The sequence below is a fragment of the Pseudopipra pipra genome, chromosome 4 (assembly GCF_036250125.1).
Source record: "Pseudopipra pipra isolate bDixPip1 chromosome 4, bDixPip1.hap1, whole genome shotgun sequence".
NCBI lineage: Eukaryota > Metazoa > Chordata > Aves > Passeriformes > Pipridae > Pseudopipra > Pseudopipra pipra.
Genome location: NC_087552.1, coordinates 27,627,579 through 27,644,866, shown reverse-complemented (window position 1 = coordinate 27,644,866; position 17,288 = coordinate 27,627,579). Strand labels below are relative to the sequence as shown.

The 17,288-nt window shown below is 39.7% G+C and overlaps 1 long non-coding RNA gene across 1 annotated transcript; it reads right to left on the bottom strand.

Moving 5' to 3' along the window:
- Positions 1–1,386: 1,386 nt before the first annotated feature.
- On the bottom strand, positions 1,387–17,080 carry LOC135413018 (uncharacterized). The gene is made up of 2 exons (XR_010430072.1): positions 16,668–17,080; positions 1,387–1,764 (listed from the first exon to the last, which is right to left on the bottom strand). It is a non-coding gene; the product is annotated as an uncharacterized LOC135413018 (long non-coding RNA).
- Between the last annotated feature and the right edge of the window lie 208 nt (positions 17,081–17,288).

The following is a 17,288-nucleotide window of genomic DNA, read 5'->3' as shown; positions in this document are numbered from 1 at the left end:
TGACATTTTTTGACAGTACACAAGTGTTTACTCCATAAAAACCTATGCAACTTCTAATGGTGCATCATGTCTGCCTCACCCAAACCGTTACTGAACAAAACAACATGCAGCAATCCTTCAGTACCTGGGTTTTTCAAAAGATGATCTGCTTCCCATGGGAAGAGATGCACTAGAGAGGAGAGCTAATTCCACTAGTTTGAAAAAAGTTCTTGTTTCTCACAGCAGTAGGAAATTTGGTTTTGTACCCTCTATCTTACAAAACTTTTTCAAGTGTAATTTGTAAAATACCAGTGGAAAAAAGAGTCTTGTGACTCTGTTATCAGTCCATTTTATGTAACATGTTTGCAGTGAATGATTAAACAAAAAGATTATTGCTTAGTAAGTTTTGAGTAGTTGCCCAGAAATCATGCATGCAGAGCCAAATACTACCATTGATGTTTAAGCACTTTTAAAAGGATTAACTAAAGTAGACAGCGCCAAAATTCATCTTTTGAATAGGGAGGTGTGCTTGCCATTGAAATGTCAATGACAAACTCAACATTGATTTGAAACTTGACACAAAATGCACAGAGAACGTCATTACCCTGTTGCTTTAGAGATCAGAGCTAATGTGCACTGAAGGACGAATATGTGGTAACGAAGTTAGTGACGGCCACAGTCTGGGCAAATGGGGATGTGCAACCTTCTGTCTTTGACAGTTCTCTTTGTGTTCCCTTTATGAAAATTGTAAACATTCACATAACCAAGTAGGCTGTTCAGGAATAATTTACGTCTGTAATGCTATGAGTACTGTTAACAGAGATTTCATTATTTAAGTTTCAAGTGGTCCCTGAGTTGCCTATTTGTTAACAATTTTCAGATCAGGCATATCAAAAGTTCTGCTACAAATACTTTGGCAAACACTGCCACAGAAGAACTGACAAGGTTCCCTATTGCTTGAAAAATATAGGAGGTTTAGTGCCAGCTAACAAAATGTTTATGAAAAGCAAAACCTAAATGAACTACGAATGTTATTGCAGATTTTATAACTAATTACCTTTATTAAATGTTTTTGTAATTTGCTCAACTCTAATGGAATGGCTTGTCTGTACTTGAAAAGTTAATTCTGACCAGGACAGAGTACACATACATTGCAATAACTATTGCAGAATAACTCATGTGTGAAAACCTGTTTTGGAATCAGTCTGCCTCATTCCGCTTTAGAATAATTCACTCTGAAAGAAAGAATTTGGGAGCTGACACATATCAGTGTTGAGAGCTCTTTTTTCAGATGTAATTGAATTTGATATAGTCTCTCACTGTTCTTCACTTCTCTGTAGTTTTTTTGGCATACATTTAATTCAGCTCTGCAGTGAGGATAAAGGGAATAATAAAAAAAGAAGAGAGTCCTTCTGGAGAATCTTTTATTGATTAATTTGATCAATTTTATTGATTTCTACAGCAAATATTGTAACTAATGATCTTAGGGTCTCCGAGGCTTCTGCTTGCACCTTTAGGTTCAGAATTTCAGGACCACAGTGCCCAAGACCCTTATGTAGTTTGCTTATGCAGTCTGTCTCAGTAACTCTGAAAGGGGTAGGGGCAGGATCAGCTTGGAAACTACAGCTGCACACTGAAACACCGTGGCATCCAATAACATTACTTTTAGAGGTATCCACAGTCTTGTATAAGATTTTGGTTGCCATAGCCTTTCAGAGCCTCCAAACACAGCAATGATGACATGAGCAGTTGGTGGCTCTTTAGACAGCATTTTACTCCTTTTGTCTGCAAGAGAAAACAGAAAGGAGCATGCTTATTCCCAGCACCATATTTAACCCTTGTAGAATGGAATGACAGGCCTCCTCCAACAGGGCTCCTAAAGTCAAAAAGGAAATACTCCACCCTCTGTGTATGCAGCTACTCCTTCTATTGGAAATGAAACTGTTGAACAAAAAATACATATAAAAAGTAAACACAACAAAAATTCAAAGCAGTGGCAATAGATTACTTCAGATCATCCAAGGTACCCTGTATTTCTTTCCTTTGGCTCTGGTTCTGACTGTTCTAAAAGCTGATGCTCTGAATAGAATGGGTGTTTGTATCTTAGCCCTGGGCTAGCTAGGCAGGAAGCCCAGTTTTCAGTACTGTGCCCTTGACCACAAAGCATACACCTGGGGCCAGGATTTGATGTGACAGTTTTAGGCTGGCTTCTACCAGATCAAAACCACTGTGGCCACAAGCTACACAGCTGATTCAGTACATATACAGCTTATTAGATTTTGAGGACAGAGAGAAAGCTTATTAAACTTTGGGGACAGAGAGAGAGGAAGCTTATTTTGACAGATGTTATGCCAGATGAGGCGTATACTGTCCTGCTGCAGATAGCATAGAGTCTATAAACTCTATATGATGTGCTTTAGTGAATTTGACAGAAATTCAGTCATCAAGTGTATTCATCTCATCTGTGTCAAATCATGGCTCCAGAATGCTTCAGAGGTGAACAGAGCCAGTATCTGGTACTGAATGATGTGCCCTGAGGCTAGGGAGTTAGATGGCAGTATCACACAGGTGCCAACCAGAGGCATTCAGTGCTCTGGCAAAAATGTAACTATAAATCACCACACCAGGGCTTAGGTGATCCTCAGATTCTGCTGATGAAAAATGCTGCTGCAGATGACACCCAAAGCGTGTTCACTGCCTTGAACATGCCAATGATGATAATTTTCAGTTTGAGACAACAAAATTAGAAACAGGAGAGATGCAACATCTCTAGCAGAAGTGTCTCTAGGCTTCACCAGCAGTACTGAATGCAAAATGGCCAGCAGCAAACAATCCATTTTAAGACACATAAAACCTCAGTGTGTGACAACAGTTATAACACTTACCTAGATATGTTAACACTTGAAATCCTGTGTTGCTCGGGTAGGGAGCTACTGTAATGCATTTTGAATAATCTATATGTGCTATCCTTTATTTGCATAAAAGTACCCAGCCAAAAGTGTGATACAGGCTGAACCCAGGGACATAGAATAAGAGCAGGAGGTCTTCTCCTGGTCTTCCATTAATTTGTAATATATAGTAGGATCAATCTAAAAGAAACAAGGTGTTAAGATTAGGAGAGACTATCTATATTGCTTATGATTGCTGCAGGGAAATGTCTTGATACCTGTCCTGCATTCATTTCTTGCCTCCATGGACTGTTCTTTTTTTAAAATGCTTGGGAAGCACATTTTCTCAGGAACCTAATCATTTCAAAGGTCTGGAGCAATCTTGCAGAGTAAGAGAGACAGAGAGAAGAGTGCGCATGACCATCCTGAAACGTGAATGTAAATATTTGAACTGCACAGAGCTTTCCACATGAAAGGATGTATCAAGCTCCTGCTTGCTCATCAGCTCTATTAAGCTAGTCAGCTCTTAAAATTGTTAGCATGTATCATATTCCCAGATGGTATAAATTACTGTGGCGCTTCTGGCCTCAGTGAAGTTGTGCCAGTCACAACAGCCTTGGATCAGTATCTCCATTCATGGTCCTGCATCCCCAGTCTCATGCATTCAAACAACAGTATAAAACACAAAGTGTTCTACAACCAAAGTGCATAGACAGCCTGAAGTACAAACCTACAGTCCATCAGTTTGCATCAGTTCACTTATTCTCAGATTATGCTAACTTGCACTCCTATAACATAAAAATTAAGTATTATCACAAATTAAAAAAGCTGGTTGAAAGAATTATCAGGTTGGCTTGTAAACAAGCATCATGCTGGATCCACTCAGTTCCAAGCATCAATTTCTGTCAAATAAGCAATTGTAAGTGCCTGAGAAATTATGTTTACCTTGTATCTGGAAAAAGGAATCCCCCTTTGCATGCCATATCCGATTAGAGACTTTCATCACATTCATATTGCCCTACTCATACATCCCAACTTCTCCTCTCTTGGCTGCAGTGACTGAGGGATATATATAGTAGCTTATACACTAGATGAATCAAGTGTAACTTTCTTTAGACAGAGACAAAATGGGAGGAAGAAGCCCTACTGCTGCTACCTCTCCCCCTTTCTGATGTCCCCCCCATACCTTCTGAGCGTCCACCACTTATATTTCTGCTTGCCACATGGGTTCCCTTCTCCTCCCCATCCTCTGTTTCCCACCATGGTTCCAGCACTCTGAAGCCCAGAGGATTATGTTTTGCTACATGTGATGTTTCAATTTTGTATTGGTGGGCACAAGAGTGAAAGAGGCAGCCCCAGCTGATAAGCACTGTCCAGGACACTTTCCTGAGCTTCGGTGAAGCAGCCATACACAAAGCTTTTGGGCAATGAAGCTCCAGGAATTGATCCCCAGAGTCCTCCTCCTGCACCCAACCGAATCTCATTTCCTCCACTGTGGCCAGTTACATTCCCAAAAGGAACAACTCAGGGCAGAATTACCTAAGGCACTGAAGGAAATACCTGGTTTGTATGCGAATTTTAGGGTGTTTTTAGGAAGAGAAGAGAGAAGAAAAAGGGAAAGGGGAACGGAAAGGGAAAAGGAAAGGGAAAGGGAAAGGGAAAGGGAAAGGGAAAGGGAAAGGGAAAGGGAAAGGGAAATGGAAATGAAAGGGAAAGGGAAAGGGAAAGGGAAAGGGAAAGGGAAAGGGAAAGGGAAAGGGAAAGGGAAAGGGAAAGGGAAAGGGAAAGGGAAAGGGAAAGGGAAAGGGAAAGGGAAAGGGAAAGGGAAAGGGAAAGGGAAAGGGAAAGGGAAAGGGGAGGGGAGGGGAGGGAAGTGGAAGGGAAGGGGAGTGGAATTGCATTTTGAATTACTTAAGTGAATCTGAGTCTCAGAAAAATGTGAATCTCAAAGTAAACTTTGTTAGTTGAGCCCACATCTACTTTTACTATAATGCAAATTATGCAACAGGATAACCTGCTTACTGTGTTGAGTCACCTTCATCACAGGCTTTCATAATAGGTGATATAACATCCTAGTAGGCTTATAGAATTAGTGACTGTGCATTGACTGCGTAACAGGAACAATGTTGGACGGAAAGACAGAGAGGATATTTTCTAAGCTATGGGTATGTGACTTCTTTGTTTTTATATTGCAAAGGCCCCAAGGATAGGGAAAATAAACATAAAATGATGTGCAAGAAACACTACACATCATCTGTATAATGCAGGAATCAGGGGGTTTTGAGCACATATTAGATAGCTAGTAACATCTGAAACAAGCTGCCTAAAATGACTGACACTGCTCTTTGTTTTTCACCTCCCTGATTCATAAGTTCTTGAACCATCTTGGGACTGCAAAGGTTCAGTGACACCTGTTCCCTTCAGGAGCAACAAGCTTTTGACTCCGCTCATGCAAGAATTTCATGGAATCTGTAATCACAAAAGCCGACTCTTTTCCTGGGTTATGTATGGTTCAGGCTAACCAGAGGGCAGAGGGAGCAGTGGCCAGCAAATACACCCTGTAGATGTGGTGAGAGCATGACTTAAACAGAATTCCCATAAGCTATCATTTAGTTGCTTTGTTGCATTTAGCTATTGCAAGTTTTTTTGCTTGATCTTTAATTCCTTCCTGAACCTTGAGCGACCTGGTAGGACAAATTACATCAACCATGAGTAATCATTTGTTTGTAGTTAGTTACTATTAACACTGCCAGGTAGTTTAGTCAATAATATTTTAAAAAGGCAAAATAAACACTCTTTACCTGTATTTAAAGGGTGTCCCTTCTTGTGTCTTTGATGACTGAGGAAATTAATAAACAGTGTGGAAAAGGTGAACATTATTGTGAACCAGGGCTATAAATATATAAATAAATTACTATATGTGGATTTCTATCAATTATGGTTTGTATCACCTACTTGTCTTACTGCTAAATTGATCCTGTTTTGTCAGACTTACTCCAGAACTGACCTGCTGCAGGTCAGTTTTGTCTCTGATCTCTCCCTTTTCCTCCTTTCTCTTTTTAAAACAAGTATCTGAATGCAACATTTGTTATGGTGGGTCCTGAGACACAGAATTACCTTCTGCTGACTTACAGTTTATCTTTCTAAGCCCAGTTGCCACACAAAACTGACATCATCCATCTACCTATTTGTCTGTCTTTCTATCTATCTATCATGTCTGTCCACTCAAAGCTGTATTACTGTGACCAGTGCTAATTCCAATTCCTTTCTCTATTGCATCTCCAGCCTAATTCCCTTTATTTTCCAGCTCTTTCAAATAAATGCTCCAGTTTAGCTGCAGGTTACAGGCATGATGTGGGCCTGAATGTATTAATAAATCAAACCAGGTAATCCTAACTGTATTTTCTGATCCTATGCTCCTATGAATTTCTATATGGTTTGTCAGTATAATATCAAGTGGCTACTGAATTGATTTACTTAGTTTCATTGAAAGTTTCTGGGGAACTGTCATGTTGGTGTTTAGCCATATAGTACCTGGAACATTAAAAGCTTGATCCAGGTTTATGGCTCCCACAAAAATTAACTGTTTCTATAATACAAAGAGTAATTATTGGTAAATGTCAGTCCCTGTAATACACTGGCAAAGCCCAATTTGTACTTTGGTTATGGATACCAAAATAAGAAGAGATGGTTTTTTCAGAGGCTGGCATGGCAAACATACACAAATACCATGGTTTCCTAAATTATATAACTTGCACAGTATGTCTGCATGTCTCTTGGAAGCCCAATTCAGCACTGTTTGCACTGCTTTAGATTGGATGTAAACTACAAGGAGATAATCAAACTTTAAAGCACTTAAAGGAGAATTACTGTAATTTGGTTCAGGTTATCTAAAACAGTTAGCCTGATTTTAAGACAGGGAAGCTACATTCGCTCTTTATTCAGAATCATAGCAGCCTTCCTACAAAAATACCCAAGAATTTTCCTAGATACATGGGAACATATTGGCAGCACCAGGATGCTACACTCCTTCCAGGTACTTCGAATGTGGTTATCAGGAGAGTAAAAGTCCACGGTTTGTCTGAAAAGAATCAAATAAATAGTTCTACAGTACAGGGCAGAGGTACACTAACAGCCCTTATGCAGGAATGAACTGCCAATAACATTTATGATCAATACAGTTGGAAAACCATGCAACCACTTCCAGGCCCACAGAGGCATGTGAGACTGAGATGTAGCGAGAAGGAATGATTAAAAAAATCCTATTCTGTGCGTGAGTCTTTGAGTGAGAGACCCATTCCTCTTAGCTGCCTTAGTATTGGAGTGAAACTACACTGAGTCTGTTTAATGAACAGATTTTGCTTCAGAAACTTCTTCGTCAAATCAAACACATTTGTTCAAATGATCAGTTTTGACATTTTTTACTAGATTTTGCAAGTCCAGTGTACATAAAAGAGAAAAACTTAAATACAGAGGCTGACCTTTTCACTCTGCAAGCAGAGGTTTCAACAAAGTCATGCCTGATTAGAGGTTTCAGAAGATTTCAAAAGTTTTGAAATCCTTGGAGGTATTTGTGAAACAGAGCCTGCTTTTTTATGGCTTGTTCCAATGTTGACATGCACTGAGAGACAAAGCAGGATCTGGCACTCCAGCAAAGCAGGATCTGGCACTTCAGCTAATCCAGCAAGCTGACTCAGAAGCGTAGTTGGAGACTAATAGGACTCTGGCTTACACAAACTAACAGTTGATAGAGTCTTTTGGCCAATCTCCCTACATTGTCTTCTTCTATTTTCTTTTCAAAGGTAAAGTGAGAATTTCTAACTACCTTTATTATTGCTGCATTAGTATCTATGCCTGCATTATTTATTTCCAATACAACTTGCAATAGCAGGGTAAATATCCCAGCTGGAGTCTTTCTTCGATGCTTATATCAGATGACAGTAAATAAGCTGTTGTCTTACACAAAATTTTGCAGATGATGCAGAAGAGGAGATACCCATGAATCAAAGATGGCACCACGGTTATTTCACTTGCAATGAACTATGTTCAACTTAGAGGTTTCCTAAGAAGCAAAGAATATAGACTGAAGATAGGCCTTCAAAGACCTTTCTGGCATACAGCAAATGAAAAGGAAATGCGCAGTAGTTTAACCAAAAGGCTGTTCAAATGAATTGACTGTATCAGAATAAGAGCTTTATCATTTTTATACACCGTTTTGCCCGAGTGTAAACTGCTAGAACAATATTGACTCAACACGAGAGACCATGAAATACTGTTATCCAAAGTGAAGCATTTCCAAAATGTTCATGAAAGTTCCAGAGTCTCTCCTGCTGCCAAATTATATTAAATTTAATGCATTAACTTTATTTAAAAATATCTCTCTGCTTGGGAGAGAAGTTTGGAGCCAGCTGCCCTCCCTCTCAGCATATGTAAGTGATAATGACAGGTGAATATGTACCATACAGTAGCTTCATATTTCTCCTGTTAGAATCTATGTCACTTTCTATTTTTGAGACCTGACTGAGTGTTTACTAGGCTACACTTCAACCCCCTCCTTCCTCTGTACCGTAACCTTGTAACCCAAGATGCTGGTAGCGGTATTGGGTTTGCAGTGCTCTGACCTTTTGTTCCTCTACTTGAAATTGACTGGTTCTATCCCGCAATGAATGCGGGCTGGGTTACACTGATGACCTTTCATGACACGCCTGGTGAACTTCCCAACAGAAACAGGAAAGGGCCATGGCTTACCTCAATTCAAATAGCAGCAAAGTTGGGTTCCCATTAGGCTAGGATGGTATAAGATCTTTCTAAAATTGCCCTCCATACACATGGGGCATGAACTGACTTACCATTTAAGTCTTTAAGTGACTGATCCACAGGTGATGCAAGGACTGAATTCACAGTCTAGGCCCTGTTCTCCAGTCTTTTTTCAGGCAAAATACTTAGTGAATTTCTTGGGTATTTTGCCTAGTAAAGACAGATCAAGCCACTTGTGGAATCATCACATGTATTTAACAAGAAAAAGCAATTTCTTACCCCCCATGCCACCATGGATCATTCCACATATACATTGGATCTCAAAAAGACATCCAGAGAAGGAATGACATGACAAATGGGGAGATGTTTGAATTATTTTGTCATTCCCTTCTGGAGGGTTGCCACCTAAACCCCCTAGGAGTTTTACCTGTATGCCAACTGCAAGATCAAACTGGAACCAAAGCACTGACTACCAGTGTTTGGTGGCCTGGTTCACAGAATAAAAAAACTCTTGGTGGAAGCTGGGTAATTGCTGCCATTTGTAAGTAAGTAAGGCTCTGGCTTTTTTATTTATTTAAAATCTTACGGTCTATCTAAAAGTAAAACAACAGATTTGGATCCTTTCTCCTGATTTCTGATGTACGTCTGAATTCATGTTTCCACATCCTCTTCATTTCACTTCAAAAATGTTTTCTTTTCTATTTCAATTTTCTGTGACTATTCTAACCTGAAATATTAAATGCATTCCTTTTTATATGCAACAACTCAAAAGAAAAAGATCACAGAGGTTCCTATCACTTGGACAAAACCCATAATTTTGAATCTCCTCTTTGCATAGTATTTAATTTTGGCTTCAGCATACTGTAAAACCATGCCTTACTGAATAGCTAGTTGTTGCTCCAAACAATGGTTCCACCTCCTCTGACCCTTGGCTGTGTCTTTCCGCCCTTCCCCTTGGCCAGCATGGGCACCCATCTGATGCAATGGAGAACCAGGTCAGAAAGCTTAGCTGGCACAAAATGAATCACTCTTTTTTTATAGTTTAGTTTTCTGCTCTTTTGGCTTGAATAAACTCACTGAGGATTCAGAAAACTGCAGAAATAAACTAAAAAAGCAGCACACTGTTAGACTGGCTTGGACATTTTCTGAAACTTTACTTTTACTATCTGCCAAAAGTAGAGTTTTTTCTGGTATGACTAGAAATTCAGTCTGTGGTCTCATACATTACCCCCAGATTTTGACAATTTTTGAAAGCTCAGTGGACAAGACTTGGATTCCTTTGAGCACATCTCCATACTCCTTTTCCTTCCACTTCCAAAACACATTCAATTATACTCAAAGCAATGCTTAATTTTGAAAACTTTTTCACATAATTTATTAAAAAGCAAAATCAACTTATTTTGCCTTTCAGGTATTTTAATGAGTTGCTAATAATTTTCCCAAGCAAAACTCTTTACTTTTATTCATTATCCTTCTTTTTAATTCATCCCTTCTTTGAGGAATTAAAGTCCTTTTTCATAAAGCCATAGCCTAACAGTGGACACTTGAAATACAACTAACTGCTCTTTCCCCTACATTTCATAGTCATATTTTATAGCACTAGATTTTTTTAAGTGGATGCACAGAGAGTTTATACTCATTCATTGGAAAGACGCATTTGCTTTGATTGAGTATTCATGAGAGTAACTGCTGATCATTCTAGTATTTCCAGAGACCAAAGGATGCTCTTCTCCAAATCACTAGAAAACAGATGGCAGCAGGGGAAGCTCACTGACAAGATCTTGCTGATTTGTGCCAGCTTCCCAGTTGAGCTGTCATACCTACAGTTGCTGTAACGGGTAACAGACCTTTACATTTGGGTTGTCTGCCTGACCTGCCAGTTAACTGGTGGTTAACAGTTAATGCATTTCCCAACAGTGTTCTGTGATAAAGGAACATGCTCATAGGTTCATAATGCATATTTCATTGCAATTGCTGTCTCCATCAGCTAAAACTCTCCCTGTTTGCAACAGGGTTATAAAGCTTCATTGATTTTCATGCTTTGGAAAAGAGTAGCTAATAAATTGTACAAATTGCAAGCCTTTTACTCACGTATGTGACTGCTTTAGAGCTCAAAGTATCATCCTTGATAACGATCAGAAATGCTGGTCTGGCTCTTACATGTCTGATAACTGTGCACAAAACAGCTGAGTGAATTAACAAACCAGGGGCAAAAGGCAAAGATCATGCATGGGATTAAGGTAGACCATGATCCTCACTGAAACATGGTATTTGATCATGTCATTTTGAAAAGGGAACATGACTTTGAAGCTCTAACAGTATTTTCCATAGAGCTGAAAAGTAGGGATGACAGATGTCCCACTTGCTCACTCTCTACTGTCAGGCAAATACAGTTTTCTTGTCACCACCCACAAATCCCAGGATACAGCTGGCTTCCCTCCCTCCCTCCCTCCCATTTATCCCTCCCTGTCTAACTCCACATTTCCTCACCACACCTGCTCTGCCAGAGCTTCCTCATCTTCCCTCACAGTCACTGCTGCCCAGTCCCTGATGAGCAGCAAGAGTTTCCTGAGCTCATCTGCAAAGTCCCTATCCTTCTTTTAATGGCTTATTATTGTCACGCTACTAACTGCAAGCAAGTGAACATACATAAATTTTTTAAAATATAAAATAAAAGAAGGAATAAAAAATTAATTTCTTGGGTAAATCCAGAAATTAATGTTGCAGGAAAAAACTTGCATTTGGTCAGGGGTTCACTGACACACACCGCTGATTTTTATTGTTATCTATGGGAATCTGCATAAGAATCTAACTTCCCTTGCAAAACTTGAAACAGGGCAAAGAGATAACAACAGCTAAATGACGCTTATAAAAAATAGAAGAAAATTATCCCAACACTGACAGAGATCGTTCTGCGAACAGTCAGCATATTTTGGTATTGGACCTCAGTTTTGCTTCCTACTGCTCTGGCTGGGAGGACTTTTCATACAGGTGAACTACATCTGGCCTGAAAGCATTCTCCAGACTCCAGCAATGATGTTCTTTCTTTCCCCTGTCAGGCTCCTCAAGACCTTAAGGCACATCTTTCCAAGACTCCCCCACAGTCCATAGATGCTCTTGCCTCAACTCTACCTTCCTGTTTCCTTACACCTAATTTGTCTAAAAGAAATGCTCAACCTCAACCACTTTACTCACAAATGAAATAAAATACACAGGCTATGCTACACAGCACAAGTAAGATCTAGGTGTCACCAAGTGACTTACAGGACTTGAAGGAGCACAGTACAGTGAACATTGTACCTAAACTAATACTAAACAAGTTTTTATATCTCCATGGCACCAAGCTGATGTAGCTGTGCTGCTTCCAGCACTTCAGCTAGCATCTCTGTATGGCCTTATCTTGTGGCATGTGGACAACCTAATTCATGTCAGCATCCCCTTTGTAGCTCTGCACCACGTGAGACATACCTATCATTGCTGCTTCGTGCATCTGAAACACAAGCGCAGGACTCCATCTTGGTTGTCTAACCTCTCCTGAGAGTCTTTTGTATCTTCCACAGCAACACAAGGTGCACTTCTCTTCAAACATCATCTCTAGTTGTTGAGTCCCCTTTTGCTGCAAAGAACTTTATTTTTAAGGAGCAGAAGGTAAATATCTATGTCTCCTCCTGCCCTTCCCCTGGGGTTTTATCATTCTCCTGTCTTCTCTGTTAGTTACAGCAGATAAGACTGATTCAGCCAGTCAGCAAACTTTGTTTTCATGAAGCTATATAGTCCTGTTTCTCTTCTATCCTGGATGCCCTCTTTTAGACTCAGGAGAAAAATATGTTCTAGTGTCTGAACCTGCTGACTAAATATTTCAGTAATTAGATTAAGTATAGTCTGCCTTCCTGCAGATGTCTGATCATGCTGGGGCTAGATTAACCCTTTACACCTACAATATCAACAGTCACATAGACAAATGGTATATAAAGAAGCTATTCAAAATAACCCACATCCTCTTCTATCCTGATGGTCACCGTTGGGTTTTACTAAGGATGAACTGTAATCATATGAAAGATCTCTGACCAAGATAGTACACTTCCCATGACTTTCCTTTCATCGGTAAAAAAGTACTGCATTAATAAGAAAAGTCAAAATCATGTATCATTGTTGTCATCAAATAATATAATGCAATTATATTTCTCAGACTGTTTGACTTTAAAAGAAGTCTGTGTTTACAGAGTGCAAAACATCCAAATTTCACAGACATAAATATCAACAGTTCACCCAGAAGCAATTCCCGCCAGGAAATTTTTCAACATGTCCCAAAAGGGTAATGTAAGTAAAATGTGAAGCAATGAGGCTCCAGGATAAAAATCAGCCTAGGTGAGATCCTCCCAAAATGCAAAATCAGGTAAGACTTAAAGCTGAGCAGATAGTTTTTAAGGTGATAAGAAAACATGTCAAATGTATGGTGCAAGTGACTTCCTGAAATGTGTCAGAAACAACTTTCTGGCAGGAACCAAAGATTTTCAATTCCACTGTGTATGCAAATCCACCTGAGACTTTGGGTTGGAGGGATGGAGCAGGTAGCACTTCCAGAGGAAGAGCTCTAAATCACCAGAGTCCTCTTCCCTCCCAACCCAACCTCCTGCGAACTCAGTAATGCCATCTGTGGGTTTGCACAGCCAAAGCAATGAAAGCCAACATGAGTTTGCTCCTCTAAGCATTACCACAGAGCAAGTAACGACCGTGTACTTTTAATAATGGTAACCTCAAAAAGTATACTCTGTAATAAATAAGAAAATACAAATCTAAAATCTTCAAAGGCCACTAGAGTCAAAGGTTATGTGGAGGGCAATTAGCATGAAGCTGCCTTAAAGCTCGTGTGTGAACCCACAGTGTGCTCTGTAGGACCAAAGGATGTTTCCTTCATTGAAGACATATCACAAAGCTGCCTATAATAAGTCTCATCCAAGCACCCACTACAAGACAGGCAAATATGTACAGGGCAAGGGAATCTCAGTTATGAAAAGTCTTTAATAAAATGTTTTAGAATCATGTTATGGCAAAGCAATCTCCTTTTGTCCACTAATACTTAATCTATGTGCAAGTCCATTTCATAAATGAACACAAGAGAATACAGGGGACTTTCCAGGTAGATATAATTTGTTCTGAATTTATTAGGGCAATACAGCAACTCACAGTTCACCACCTGAACTTCAGAGCACAAACATGGTTCCACTTCGTGTACTGGGGAAGTCTATAAACAGTTGCTCATACAACAAAAAAACTTTAAATGATATATCCAAACACTGAGAGCCTGTTCTGTATTTCTGGATGCCACTCATAACTGGACCATGACTGTCTGTACAGCTGGCCAAACCAAAACTCTGGACTCAGGTGTATTCATGCCATAAAGAAGTTTCTATCTCAGACAGGAACAAAGCTTTGGACTGTACTCCAAGTTTATCCTTAATGAATGACTGGTCTTTCTAACCCTGTGGGACATTTTTTATTTAGGGATATTTTCCTCAGTCTAGCAATCACCAACAATAACTGAATATTCTGCCTCCCCTGCAGATAAGTACTAAATCACTAAATTCCCACAATTTTTCCTTGTCCTCGTCATTTCTGAAGGGACAGTGACTCAGCAAGAATAAGTATATGTGTCCAACTGCACTGGAGCTCCTGTAACTTCATTGCCATATGGCTGTTTGCCTTACTCTGTGCAGAACTTGCTTCTGTCTGTGGTGGCAGCTCAAAGTACAATAAAAAGTAACATGCTTTGTCTCCCAGATTATCTACGCACAGTCTGCGGGTTATTACAGCAGTCTACACAACCAAGACCATCCAGCTGAGGAGAAAACTCTCTTCCTAAGTAAGAGGATGTGACTGTGTGGGGATAGTGAACGAGGTTATCTCGGGACAGGCAGCAGACCAAAAAAACGAATTGCGTCAGCATGGAAAAGGATTGGGCAGGAGTGGAGGGTGTGTCAGGGCACTCCCAGGCAGAGAAAAGCTCACAATAAACAGGGAGAAAGTTGCTGGCCAAGGGGTTTGAATAAAAGCCTCAGAAATGCAAAGAAATGGGCCACACTAATGAGGTACAAACATTTCCCTGCAAGCAGAAAGCTGGGGAGGAGGGTGGAAAGAAAGGAAAGGAAAGCAGATGTGGAAAATGGTGGAAAAGTGGCAAAGAGAGCTTTAGAAAGAAAGTAATCTGAAAGCTCAATCTGACAGAAATAACAGCATTTTGGCCAGGAATTTGATGATAGGGTTTCTCATGATAAAATTTAATTAATGCAAAATCTACTATGGGTGTAACCAAAATGCCAAGGAGTCTTTTACATGGACAAGGTACAGCAGAAACAGAGGCTGTCCTTGTCCCAAGAAGCTTACAAATTGAGTTGGGTGAGACACAGCACGTGCCTGCAAACAGACGGGCAACAGGAGGAGATGGAGGGGCACCATCGGGCTCAACACCAAAGCCGAACTCTGGTCCTCTAATTTAGGAGCCATCATAGCATCAGAGGCAGTTTTAAAGCAAGGTGTGCTTGGAAATGAATAACATATTTCAGCAGAAGTTTACGAAGCACAAGCAAAAGGGCTAACAGAAGTGAAAATATGACAGAGATCCTTTCAAAATTTATCAAGGGAGAAAATTTAGCACAATGAACTAATTGGAGAGAGCTGTGAGTAACCATTTCAATAATATATGAGTTGTAAAGGAGGGCAAAGGAATGATCTTGGATTGAAACAGTTTACATCTCAGGAAACAGAAGAGCTTGCCAACAAACTAGTAAGCAACATGTACTGCAGGGGACGTACTGTGCTTAAAGTTTCAATAAAATGTTGCTGCAATGTTTTTTTTCTACAGAACATGCCCTTTGACAAAAGCATTTAAAAAGCCATTGTTGCCCTGAAAATACCTAGAATAAAACAACTATTGTAAAAACTCTAGTGAAAGCTTGTTTTGAACTGACAGTCCTTAATGCTGTTGATAGTATGCAAAACTGACAATAAGAACTTAATTTTAGTCCTAGCTCTGCTATTAAGCTGCTACATAACTTTAAGCTAGTCACTTTACCATCTCAACATCAAATCTGTAAAAGGGGCACAAAACCAGCCATCTGTGTGACAGACAGTAGTGCTTCGAAATGCTCAGATGCAGGCATCTGTAAAGGGTGTTGAAAGAGGTCTTTTCTACAGGCACTGATGCACACATTCTTCCTCCTATTTTCATTTATCTCCTTTTCACTTTTGAAGAGACCTCTACAGGACTTATTTGTAATAAGCTGTCATATAAATTTCTATCCAAGCGAAACAAGAGACTCTCATTGCCTTAAAATATACCAGGGTGAAACCCCTGCTACCTGAGGGAAATGCACCTTATAGATTGCACTATTTTATGGGGGCTGTACTAACACTTTTTTATCTTCTGCTTCCAGACAGATGCCAGCATGGAGAGCTCCAGCTTTTGGCAGGAAAAATTCTAAAACCTTGTGGCAGTAAACTCACCCTACATAACCCTCACCCTTTATAACCATACACACAGAAATCCTGGTGAAGTCCACATGACTTTCTCTACCTCCGCAATCTATGCTTTGACTTTCAATTCTAATTTAAGTACATCAGTCATAATGTCAATACTATGTAGTTCTGACCTACTGTATTTAAACCATTTACATAGTCATTTCTTTTTAGCCATTTAATTCCTTCCCCACATTAGACATACAGTGGATGTCTATATAAACACTGTAATTCTGTGTAATTCACACAACTTTGAAAACTCCAGATTTTTTCCCCTTTTATGAGCTATGTATAAAGTCAGCATGTACACTCACACACACACACACACACACACACACGATGACTTCTTAATTGACTCAGATTGTATAAAGTGCTTTGAAATTTTTGGCTGGTTCCATAGAAGTGCAAGCTGTTACCCTTTCATGCAGGTGTTAAGCCCTGAAGTTTCAATCGGAAAATGAATGGGAGCTGAAGTCTTTCACATACTTACACTCTGGCATCAAGAAAAATGGTTGCAAATATACTCACCGCTGTAATATTTCTTGTACATATTCATGTGTAAAGCAGTATGAGATTTCAGTACGCTGCTTTTAAAGTCAGACTTTCCTCCCAGAGCGAATAACATTGCAGGGACTGCCATCCAGTGGGGAACCAACGGCTTAACAGGGGATTGGAACTGCAGAAATGTAAAATTGAAAGGTGTCAAGGCTGAAAAGGATTGAGCACTAGCTAATGATGATGCTGGAACTACTAATGACAGAAAGAATTTCTTCAATCGGCTTCAGATATTATTTACAGTGTTTAAGTAAACATGTTGCTGCACAAAGGCAATACTTCGTACTGACCATGCAAAGCAGGTGAAATTAGACTTGTTCAGTCACCATCTGTAAACAAGCTTGTAAACAAGCTGTGGTTAAACACAGACCCTAAACACATCCAAAACACTAGAAGCATTATTCCCATCTTTACACGGGTCTCTCTCCATTGATTTCAGTGAAATATAGACTGGGTTTATCCAGATGTTAGATGAGACAAAAAAATATTTAAGGTCACTATGTGCTTCTACAACCTTTTAAAACACTAGAGGAAAAAGCTTCCTGATATATCTAAAATTGTTCCTGCTTAGGATACGAAACTAAACTGTGGTTT